Raw genomic sequence first — 12355 nt, forward strand, 5'->3', positions numbered from 1 at the left:
AATATAATAGTGAAAGGCAGTTGTAAACTCTTTTGCATTTTGTTCAGCCGCCAAAATGTACGGCCTAAGGCTAAATGGCATGTTTTGTATTAATAAAGTTGCACCCTTGTCAGCAAGTACTTCAAATGAAAACTTTCTCTCCCCACAACAGGATTGTCAGGGAGATTAATTTATGTTGTCTGACTGCCTCCTGATGGTAACTGAAGGAAGTATTGTAATTTCTGTCTGTACTAATGTTATGGAATTTATGGGGGCTTTTCACCTTACTATGAAGGTTCATATAGCTATCTCATTTTAAGAAAATGCTTCTTCAGACATAATGATAAAAGGTTATTTAGGGACTTTTTAATAACTACTTCATCCAAAACAGGGCCCCATTGCTTTGGAGCTGAATGGCAAATCTAGAACTATGTGCAGGTCTTGGATAAAATACCTTGAATACCTAATTTTAGAAGATTTTTAACATTTGCTCTGGTTGTATATTATTAGTATTGTTGTTCCATATAGCATATGAGATTGAAAATATAATGAGATAGGTGTCTTGAAGGGAATAAAAATTTCCTTAAAGAAAGAAGTTTTGCATTGATAATATTGTATAAATAAAAGTGCATTGAAAAGCTCTTTGATTAGGGGGAATAAAAGAACTATTGCTTCAAATCACAAATATAATTCCTTTCTGGAGGTTTTAATTCAAATATATTTTATTATTTTATTTATTTATTTTGCCAAGATTTTTTATTTTTTAAATATAATTTATTGTCAAATTGGCTAACATACAGTGTGTACAGTGTGCGCTTGGTTTTGGGGTAGATTCCCTTGATTCATCGCTTACATACAACACCCAGTGCTCAACCCAACGAATGCCTTTCTCAATAGCCATCACCCATTTTTGCCTCCCCCTCATCAACCTTCAGTTTGTTCTCTGTATTTAATAGTCTCTTATGGTTTGCTTCCCTCCCACTTTGTAACTATTTTTTCTCCTTCCCTTTCCCCCATGGTCTTCTGTTAAATTTCTAAAGTTCTACATATGAGTGAAAACATATGATATCTGTCTTTCTCTGACTGACTTATTTCACTTAGCATAATACCCTCCAGTTCCATCTATGTTGCTGCAAATGGCAGGATTTCATTCTTTTTCATTGCCAAGTAGTATTCCTGCCCCAATGTTTATAGTGGTGCTTTCAACAATAGCCAAATTATGGAAAGTGCCTAAAATATATTTTAAAGACAAACTCAAAATTTAACTTTTGTAGTAATAAAGAAGATCTAATATGCATGCTACCCTGGGTCTGTACTGAGTAAAAATTGTTTTGGTGGAATTCTGATCATGAAATATTTCTCAGGTAATTGAAATACAGTATTATGTAGAGAAATACAAATATTCTTAAGCAGATAAAGCTTTCCAAGACCTTCTCAACAGTACCATCTGAACTCAAAGCTGGTTAACCAGGTGTAAGAATAAGTTAGGATCCAAACAGTCATTGCATTGTCTCTTCATGTCAAATGGCAAATCATGGAAAATACATCAAAGCATGAATCCATGAGTTTAAAATCTTAGGCATGGCATTGGTTATTTTTCAAGTTCAAAGTAAATTGCAAATCTATGAACAATCTGTAAGACCACTGAATCTTAACTGATTTTGAGCCTGAAGGAAGATATAAAATGGATTGGCACTGTGTTCTACACCTAATGAGCTTATTTGTCAGAGCCTTTCTAATATTTTTAGTTTTCTTCATAAATACAGTCAAAATAAGCCATGAATGAGGAAATATAGTCAATGTGCTTATGCCATAAATGCCCTACACTTCTCATATTGGAATTTTCACTAAATAGGACAATAAAAATAACAATAACCACACACCACCCGAAGCAACAAGACAACAATAATGGCTCATATTTTTTAAACATTTACTGTGTATTCAAGTAGGTATGCCAAGCAATTTGTATGCATTAACTTCATAATTTCATACGATACTCTTAAATTGCCTTTTGTATCATATAATACTTTTAAAAGCCCCAAAGAGCTTATTATTATTATCCCAAAGGTACAGATGAGAAAGTTCCTAGGCCTAAACCATTTAATTAATGAGAGAACCAGAATATAACATAGGGCCAGTTAAAATAAGCTTTGGCTAAGTGGCCTATGAAGTACCATAATTTTCTGAATTGTGTTGGATGGAAAAGACTTTGGTAACTCCATTCAGTGGCTTGGCATCATGAGTGTTATCCCAACTACCTTTATGGTGATTGTCCCTTTACCAGTTATGGATGTATAGATTGGTGTATTATGTCTCAAATCTATTCAAATCTCTATAGCATGTTTACTATTATTATATTATTATCCTGTATATAGTTGAATTTCACAAAGTGTTCATAAGTTTCTTTCCTCAGAGAGTTTAAGGAAATGAGTAATCAAGAAGAAAGCTCTACTAATTAGCTCAGAGCCTGTCTGTCTGACGGGGGCCATCAGCAAGGAAAATTAGAAACAAGCAATCAATGAAAGGACTTCTGTCTCAACAATACACTGAAAGTAAGTGGCAAGATTTTAAAAATTTAAACCTAACAACCAACACTCAAAAACCTCTATGGGTTTCAATGAAATATGCATTCAGAATTCTACATAAATCATAAATGTTTGTAAAACCATTAACTATGTATTTATATATATATTATTATTACATAAATATGGATATATATTTTATATATGTATAAAGATAAAGAGATGATAGATAGATAGATAGATAGATAGATAGATTTACATTTAAACTAACTGCATTGACCAAAGGAAAAAGAGTTTGAAAGATCCAGTTAGCAAAGAGTCTAAAACAATGAACACAAACCTTCTTTTGCTCTTATTCAGTGCTGTTATAAAGCAATGCATAAGGATAAAACTCTTTTTGAAAGCATGACAACTCATAGAACATCAGACACCTATATTTTAATGATGGTAATCCAATGTTAATTACTTTACACTTAAATTCACATCAATTGCTTTATGGTTAAAAAATGTACTCAAGATAACTATAAGACAAATTCAGTGCACCAAGACAGGGGAAAAATTAAATCCCACTATTTTAAAACAAACATAAAACATAAGATCTAAGACTGAAAAAATGAAAAACAAGATTCTGAACAAAATAAGTAAAATTATTGAATAAATTTTATAAGAAAACAAAGCTGAATTATTTTGGTAATGTTAAATATATTTGAGATATTTTTACAACACTTTTTTTATTTACTTGAAATGCTATTTTAATAGTAAGTACATTTACAAGTTTCAAAAATGAAAAATGTAAAAAAGTACAAAGAGAAAATCTTTATTCCATCCTTGTTCCCCATTTCATGCACCATCACCCATAAGTAAACACTATAATTACTTTTGAAGATCTTTCAAGACTTATTATTATTATAATATTTGAGATTTTTAATTAATAGTTTAGTTACCACAAATGAATAAGTCTGTATTGAATAGATCTTATTCTGGGAAGTAACAAGTAAGAGAGGGTGAAAATTATGTTTAACCAAAAAAAACTAAGGAATGCTTTTTCCACTTCTAATGAATATTCTGTTTCACTGAACGTAAGATCATGAGTTAGGAGCTACACTAATTGAAACATGATGCATGTTGCATCTGAAGAACCTTCTCCTAAAGAGTACAAGTATTGTAATATATATACTTCAAAGGTTGGGTTTTTTTTAATGTTTGTTTCTTTATTTTGAGAAGGAGAGAGAGCATGAGTGAGGAAGTGGAAGAGAGAGACAGAGGGAGGGAGAATCCCAAGTGGGCTCTGCACTTGTCAACACAAAGCCCAACGCAGGGCTTGATCCTGCAAACTGTGAGATCATGACCTGAGCCAAAATCAAGAGTCTGACACTTAACTGATTGAGCCACCCAGGCACCCTGGTTGTTTTTATGCGTACAGAGTATTACATCTTGATTTAGGTAACAAATGTCAAGGAATAAAGGAAACTACAAGCTCTTCACTACAGAAACAAAAGCTTATATACTATGATTTATTTTCCTGATCCTTTATTCATCTATGTTCACAACTATTTTTCCTCTTCATTCTTTTCTAAACTTCCACACCCCACTTTATAAAATTCCACTTAATACTTTAGCTGTTAAGATTGCTACTGAATTCTGGTGATTTCATTGATTTTTGTTTATCATTTACTTATTCAACAAATATTTATTTAGCAGAATCCAGGTATAAAAAAGTATAGTGCTAAGAACTGGAGATATAATCATGACAAAAGTAGACAACATTCTTTATGCTTTTGGAGCTGACCCTCTATTTGGGAATAAAAATATTAATTTTTAAAAATTTAAAAATATTTAGTGAAATAAGTATTATCAAATGTGAGTGCTCATAAATGTTACTTCTCCAGAAAAATGTAAAAAAAATCAAATGTATCAAAAGAAAAGCAATAAGAATGGATTAAGAAACACACTTCTCCATACTCACAAGGGATTATATGCCACTCCAGTAAATTATATTTTGGCAGCATGATAATTGTGCAGAACTGCTCATATTATGGGGAAAAGAAATCAAGGGACCAAGATGCTTAAATAGAATTACATGATTATAAAGTAAATTATATTGGTTGAGAAACCAATAAGATTCTACGGATTTATAGGTACTAGAGGTTGTGAGAGGATAGCAGAGTTTAATTAGAGTTGTTTTGGACAGAATATACAGATTCATCTCCTCCCCTAAACTTTGGGGGAAATAAAGACTGAAACTCTTTATCAGATATTATTCATATTAATTACCACTGGTCTATCAGATTATAAATTACACTGTAGAGTAAAAGTGCAGCTTACTATTAAAGTGTACAACAGTGGGAATAAAGCTAATCTGAGACTCCAGGAAGACTTCGCTGAGGAAGGGAATTTAAACTGAAGTATGAAGGATGACTAAGAATCACACAAGTCAATGTTAAGGTCTGTGAAGGGAAGGATTGTAAGCAGAAAAGATGGCATGCATAAAGGCCTAGTGTTGAGATATATCAGGGAGTATAATAAAAAAAATTTAAAAGAATAACAGTGTGCTTGAGAAAAAATAACAGGCCATGAAATATCTCTTGAGACCCCTGTTAAAGATCAAAGTTGTTACACTAAGAATTATGGCAAACTAAAATCTACTCATGAATAATAAGTAGACATTTAAAGTAATTTGAATATGTCTGTGGAATAGGTCAGCTTCCAAGGATCTGTTGACAGAATTCTAGTAGTTCATAAAATTTGTCATGGACATTTTGGCTTTTCATCATACACCCATCACTATGCAAGGCAATATAGTGATGTGCGTCAAACAAATAGGATAATATTTAAGAGACTGTTTCATGTTAACATCGTAATGATAAGTCTCCTAGAGTAGGTAGAATTTGAAGTCAGGTTTCAAAGGAGCATAAAATTCTGACAAGCATCATAGGGAGAATGGTTGACATAATGAGGGAGGATTTTTTTCTTTGGGGATAATAGAATGATAAAAATCACAGATGTAAAAAAAATGAGAGGAATGTTCTGAGCCATGTATGATTAAGTTTGACATATTTAAAATGAGTTATAAGCCTAAAGGGAGGTCACAAGATCCTGGGCTAGAATAGTGACAGTGAGGATAGTATAACATGAGGAGTCAGAAAACACATTCGGTGAAAAATCTGTAGGATCTTTTGGCTAATTTCATAGGAAGAGTCATGGAGAAAGAGAAAAGGAAAGGATCACTTTATAGTTGAGTAACAACAAAGAGAAGTACCAAAAAAGAAATATTGTTGGCTTTGTTATGGTTAATTTTTATGTAGTCCTAATTTTCATACACTTTACAGTAGCACCCTAAAATGTCTTTTTTTGCCTAATTCTGACTTTTGTTTAATAGTTGAAAAATAATAATTATGAAGTATTGCATACTGGTACTACTTTCCAGCCAGTAATTTAGTTTCAGTGGGATCTACATCTATGTCTATAGAGGGGAACCTGTTGGTACATGTGTTGAATATTTAGGTACATTTTAATTTCATTTTATGACAAATGAAAGAGAAGCTGAAAAAACAAGAAAGTTCTGATACTTGTAAGTGAAACACAGTTCTCATACATTAGTTCAAACAAGATGAAGATAAAAACCAAATGGAATGGAATCTGTCTAGACTTGCTAGATTTAAACTTGTATTAAATTGTGAAAGGAAAACTTTGCTTAAAAATACATGGCAAAGTATATAATTAAATGTGTATCTACATAAGAATTGTACTTTAGGATTTAAATTTATTCTCTTTAAGAACAGAAGCCCTTATATGGTACAAAATTCTATTTTTGACTTATGATATATTTGGCTTGGTATGTTTTTTTCAAGTATGCATTAAGTAAATGATCAACTGTAGGAAATTAAGAGGTTAAACCAGTTTTTTGTCATATGATAATTTCATTTTAGAAATTTAGAATTTGAGGTGATGGTGGACATCAGTGTGAAAACAGTAAGCAATTATAAATGTAGGACTAAAGCTTAGATTGGAGTTAAATGCTTGGAAATTATATAACCAGAGTTATATGGACCATGAATGTGAAAATCAAATGGCTAACTGGATAAGAAATCTAGGAAGATTATATAGACATTGCTCTTTGCTCTTTCAATACTGACATAAATAAAAAAGGCAAGGTTTTGGATCTCTGAATACCTGAGAGCTAGGACCAATCTCTCTGCATAAAGCTACGAATCACATTTCTGTAAAACAGGCATTAAAATATCTCTAGCCATTGGCCCAGAGACTTGGAAATAAAGTTGACCATCTCGAAAATGTTACAAAAAAATGTCATCTGAAAGGAATCAGGACCCCAATCCAGTGTCAGATGCAGAAAAAAATGCACAACTGATACTGTACAAGGATAATGAAAATTTCAAATCAGTAAGTTATTACAAAAGTAGCCTTACAAACATTGAAACCCATAGACGCTCAACATAAGTATTATGAAAGTGCTTAGAGTCTGTACAATCCACGGCATAGAAAAATCCCATAAGGAACAATTTACTGTGAAGATGAGATTACAGTTAAAATTGGATACTACAAATGGAAGCAAAACACCATGATAGAGTAAGCAAATAAATATAAGAAGTAACACACTGTGAAATAGATAATTTATTTTTGAGAGAGAGAGAGAGAGAGAGAGAGCGTGAGAGAGCGTGAGCAGGGGAGGGACAGAGGAAGAGTGAGAGAGACAATCTTAAGCAGGCTCTGTGCCCAGCATAGAGCCTGACTAGGGTTTGATCTCATGGTTATGAGATCATGACCTGAGCCCAAATCAAGAGTTGGAAGCTTATTGAACTGAGTCACCCAGGCACCCTAAAGTAAGTATTTTTAAGATAATCAAGAGTTAAAGGAAAGACTAGGCACTATAAAGGCAAGCTCAGGCTACCATTGCAAAAGTGACTATCAAATAGAAATTTTTGAAATAAAAATATAGGCATTTGAATAAAGAACTTGAGGGAAATAAAAAAGTAAATTTAAAAGGACTTAGTGAAATGGAATATAGATCTGAGGAACTTGGCTGAATTGCAGCAAAGAGTGTTAAAGAAATAGAAGATATGAGAGAGAAATCCAAGCAATGTGGAGGATAATATAGAAGGCCCAATCAAGTAATATCTAGTCAGAGTTCCAGAAGGAGAGAATTAAAAAGTTGAGAAAGAGAAAACTTTCCAAAAATAATTGGCTGAGGATTTTCCAGAATTGAGGAAAGAGAAAACTACTTAGTCCTAAGGAGTATACTAGGTACAGAACAAAATGAAAAATAACAAGCCAACATTTAGAATCATCAAGTAGTAAAAAAAAAAAAAAGAAAGAAAAGAAAAAGAAATATCAAAGACAAAGAGAAATCTTAATTCCTACCAGAGATAAAAGATTAATTATCTACAATGGAATTACAATCAGACTTACATAAGATTTCTCATTAGCAACAATAAATGTCAGAAGTAAATGAAATAACGTCTTCAAAGTTCTGACAGAACATAATTCTGGACTTAAAATTATAAACTCATTTAAAGTGACATTCAGGAATAAGACACAAATAAAGGAATTTTCAGACCTACAAGATTTCAGAGCTTACTATTACAGAGTATACATTAGTATGAAAGAAATGAAGGTTTGAGATGCAGGAGCAACGGTAAAGAAATAAATTGGTAAATAGTGTTGGCAAATTTGAATAAGCAGTGGGTAACCTTAAATTAAAAGTAATAATCAATCAATTATAATAATGTTTACTGGAGAATTTAAAAACAATGGGCACAGCTAGATAGCAACAGCATAGAAATAGTAAATACTTGAGTGAAAGTATTCTAAGATTCTAAGAGTGAAAGATTCTAAGATCTTTGTGGGAAAAAGGATATAGAAACAGACTAATTATAATTATTTTAGAATAATGAATTCTAGCTCCATCTATGTCATTGAAAATGGCAAGATTTCATTCTTTTTGATGGCTGAGTAATATTCCATCATATATATTCCATTATCTATAATAATGTATATATTGTGTATATAATTATATATTATAATGTATATATTATATAATTTATTCATTATATATAATACCCCATTATATATAATGTACTCGTGTCTGTTTGTATATATACATATATATATATGTATATGTATTTATATATAATGTACTCATGTATATATACATGTATTATACTAAGTGGAATCAGTCAATTGGAGAAAGACAAATACCAAATGATTTCACTCATATGTGGAATTTAAGAAACAAAGCAGATGAGTACATGGGAAGCAGGGGCAGGAAAAGAGAAGAGAGGGAAACAAACCACAAGAGATTCTTAAGGACAGAGAACAAACTGAGTGTTGATGGAGGGAAGAGGGTGGGAGGTGGGCTAGATTGGTGATGGGTATTAAAATGGGCACTTGCTGTGATGAGCACCGGGTGTTGTATGTAAGTGATGAATCAGTGAATTTTACTCCTGAAACCAGTATTGCGCTGTATGATAACTAAAATTTAAAATTAAATTTAAAATAATAATAATAATAATAATAATTAATAATAAATTTAGGTTAAGTACACATGTAAAAATGTAAACATAACTACTAAAATAAATAAAAACATAAATTCCAATAACTAGAGGAAGGGGAAATATATAAAATATATGATAGAAATTCTATCAATTCCATAGATGACAGGTAAGGATTTAGTATATGTAGTCCGATTTTGTAGTAATCACAATAAAGCTATTAAATCATGTATTAAAAGACTGTATAAATACAATCCATATGTACATAATTATGAAGATAGACTGTCAAAATATGAAGATATACCATAATGATACTAATAGTATTAACCAATAACAAACTAATGCATAGGATGAAAAACTGTAGAGTTCATAGAGACGACTGTCTCTATCTCTATCTATCCATCTTAATCTGTGTAGCTAGCAAAACCGTGATGATAATTTTTTCAAATACAAAATTATATTGCAGTGCCACTTGTGTAAGTTTAAAACTTCAAAGTATTTTATATTATTCATGGAAATGCAAATACACATGTGAAAATTTATAAAAACATGAATTAAGGATGCTTACAGTGGGAACATCAACTGTAACAGTATTTTTTTAAATTTTTTTTAATGTTTATTTATTTTTGAGAGAGAGACAGAGCATGACTGGGGAAGGGGCAGAGAGAGAGGGAGACACAGAATCCGAAGCAGGCTCCAGGCTCTGAGCTGTCAGCACAGTGCCTGACGCAGGGCTCGAACTCATGAACCATGAGATCATGACCTGAGCCGAAGTCGGATGCTTAACCAACTGAGCCACCCAGGCGCCCCTATTATTATTTTTTTATATCATGACTTATGTACTCTTTAATCCCTACACTCTATTTCACTCATCTTCCATCCAACTCCCTTCTGGTGACTATCAGTTTTTTCTCTATAGTTAAGAGTCTCTTTCTTGGTTTCCCTCTCTCTCTCTCTCTCTTTTTTTTTTCTTAATTCATTTGTTGTGTTTCTTAGATTCCACATATGAGTGATATCATATGCTGTCTTTCTCTGACTGACTTATTTTGCTTAGCATTATACTTTCTAGATCCATCCATGTTGCTGCAAATGGCAAGATTTCATTATTTTTTATGGCTGAATAAAATATAAATATAAAATATAATATCTATTCATCTATTGATGGACCTTGAGCTGCTTCCATAGTTTGGCTATTATAAATAATGCAATAAACATAGGGGTGCATGTATCCTTTTGAATTTTATGGTCTACTAATGCCTGTGATTTTTCCATGACTTTCCTATGTGGTATTTTTGGTTTTGGGGGTAAATACCCAGTAGTGCAATTACTGGATCACAGGGTAATTCTATTTTTAATTTTTTGAGGAACCTCCATACTGTTTTCCACAAAGGGTGCACTTGTTTGCATTCCCACCAGCAGTGCAAGAGAGTTCCTTTTTTCTGATTTATTTCTTCTCAAAAACATCAAAAGAAAATACACCAAATAAAGATGATATTATCATATTAACATTTATTCAGTATTTAGTATTACTCAGGCAATGTTCTAAGCACTTTAAATGTGTTAAGTTATTTAATATGACCCAATGAGGTTGACATTTTTAATTTTGTGTATTGGATATGTGGGCATTTATTATCTTACACTCTATAAATTTTAGTTTAAATATTTAATAATAATAATAATAATAATAATAATGTTCTGGGTGGTTAGGAAGCAGGTCACTGGTAATTTTGAGACTATAATTTCCATGGATAAAAGTGAAGCCAAAGAAAATAATAATAAGTAATGGAGATTTAACTCACTTAAAAAGTTCCACAGTGCATTTCTCTCCTTCCCATACATGCAATTTAGGTTTACCAGAGCATAATTCCTAAGCATAAAGGGTGTATTTGTTATTTTATTTTCATTTCCACATGACATTTAATAGTGGGCTCAAAATCAAATTGGTTCCAATAGGTGCTGATTAATACAAAGGAGAGGCAGATGATATATTTTAAGCACTATGTAAGCTAATCAGTGCCTATTTTTAGGAATTTGCAAATTACTTCTCTCAAAACCTCCAGTTTTCTAGTTTGGAGAACTAGAGGGCATTAAACTAGAGGATCTGGAAAATTTTGTCCCTGTAGCTCTCCAAGGGAATGATTTTCAAAATCTGAATGAATTCAAAATAATGATTCAAAATATGAATCTGCATATATCTAATTTTTAAAAACTGAGCAATATTTTATTTAGAAATGTTGAAGATTACATAAAAAATAAGGCATCAGAACCACTGTTCTTTAAGAAGTAACAGTGGTGAACCTAAGCTATTTAGAATCTTAATTTGGAGAACTTAACATTTCATATAACTCAATAAAATGTTTTTGAATACTACTACGATAAATTTCAGATTCTGGATAACATGAGGAGATGCTGGAGATTTGTGTTGTATGTAAAGAATCTACTTGGTTGAATAAATAATTTGATTAATAATGAATATGTAAGAGCATCACCTGCACTATTTCAAACATCAATCAATGGCTTGATTAATGACTTTTGGAGAGATAGGAAGCAAAGTTTATAAAAACGGAAGTGTAATAATGACACCTGAAGTTGGCATAATTATTGCACTCAAAAATATGTTTTTGCCCTAACACAAATAAGGTGTGGTTCAGTTATCCAAATATATTGACAGTTATTTAGAAAATATGATCATGCTTTCTTTCTTGGAGATTTCTTCTGCCATGGAGTTCCCCATGTGTGCTTTTTGTACAAGTAATAATCCATTTTCTTCTGTGGGTACTTTATATATAACAGATCAAAAGTTAATTTTATTTACACAACCACTAGATAAAATAGGCACATATTTCCTTATTTCGCAGATGTAGAAATAAAAACTTAGAGAGATTAAGAACTCTGGTAAGTGGTAGAATCAGGATAAGAACTTAGGTCAGCCTGCTTCCACAGCCCATATATTAAATTGTTTCTTATGGGGCTATTGTGACTGAACTCCTTTTAATGAAAGTGTTTTACTTGCGTCAACAAACATTACCTTTAATAGCAATGGCTATATCTTTTATCAGGTGACACTAATTACCCATTCCTTTAATATGAGGATTGGGTATTTTACTCAGCTCTTCTATCTTTTGTCTGGTTTACTCAGCTCTTCTATCTTTTCTCTGATTGCCTTCAGAAAAGGAGTGTTCTATTCTTCTCTCTAGGTCGTATGATAAACCTAGAGAGAATGGCTTTCAGAAGTGGATGGATGTAAGTTATTCAGAGATATTTGTGACTGGGTGGACTAGTCTAAGCGATTTGGGGGAACGCTAGCAAGCAGTTATAACTGTAATTCATATCCTCCAATTTAAT

Source organism: Acinonyx jubatus, chromosome X, assembly GCF_027475565.1.
Source record: "Acinonyx jubatus isolate Ajub_Pintada_27869175 chromosome X, VMU_Ajub_asm_v1.0, whole genome shotgun sequence".
Lineage (NCBI taxonomy): Eukaryota > Metazoa > Chordata > Mammalia > Carnivora > Felidae > Acinonyx > Acinonyx jubatus.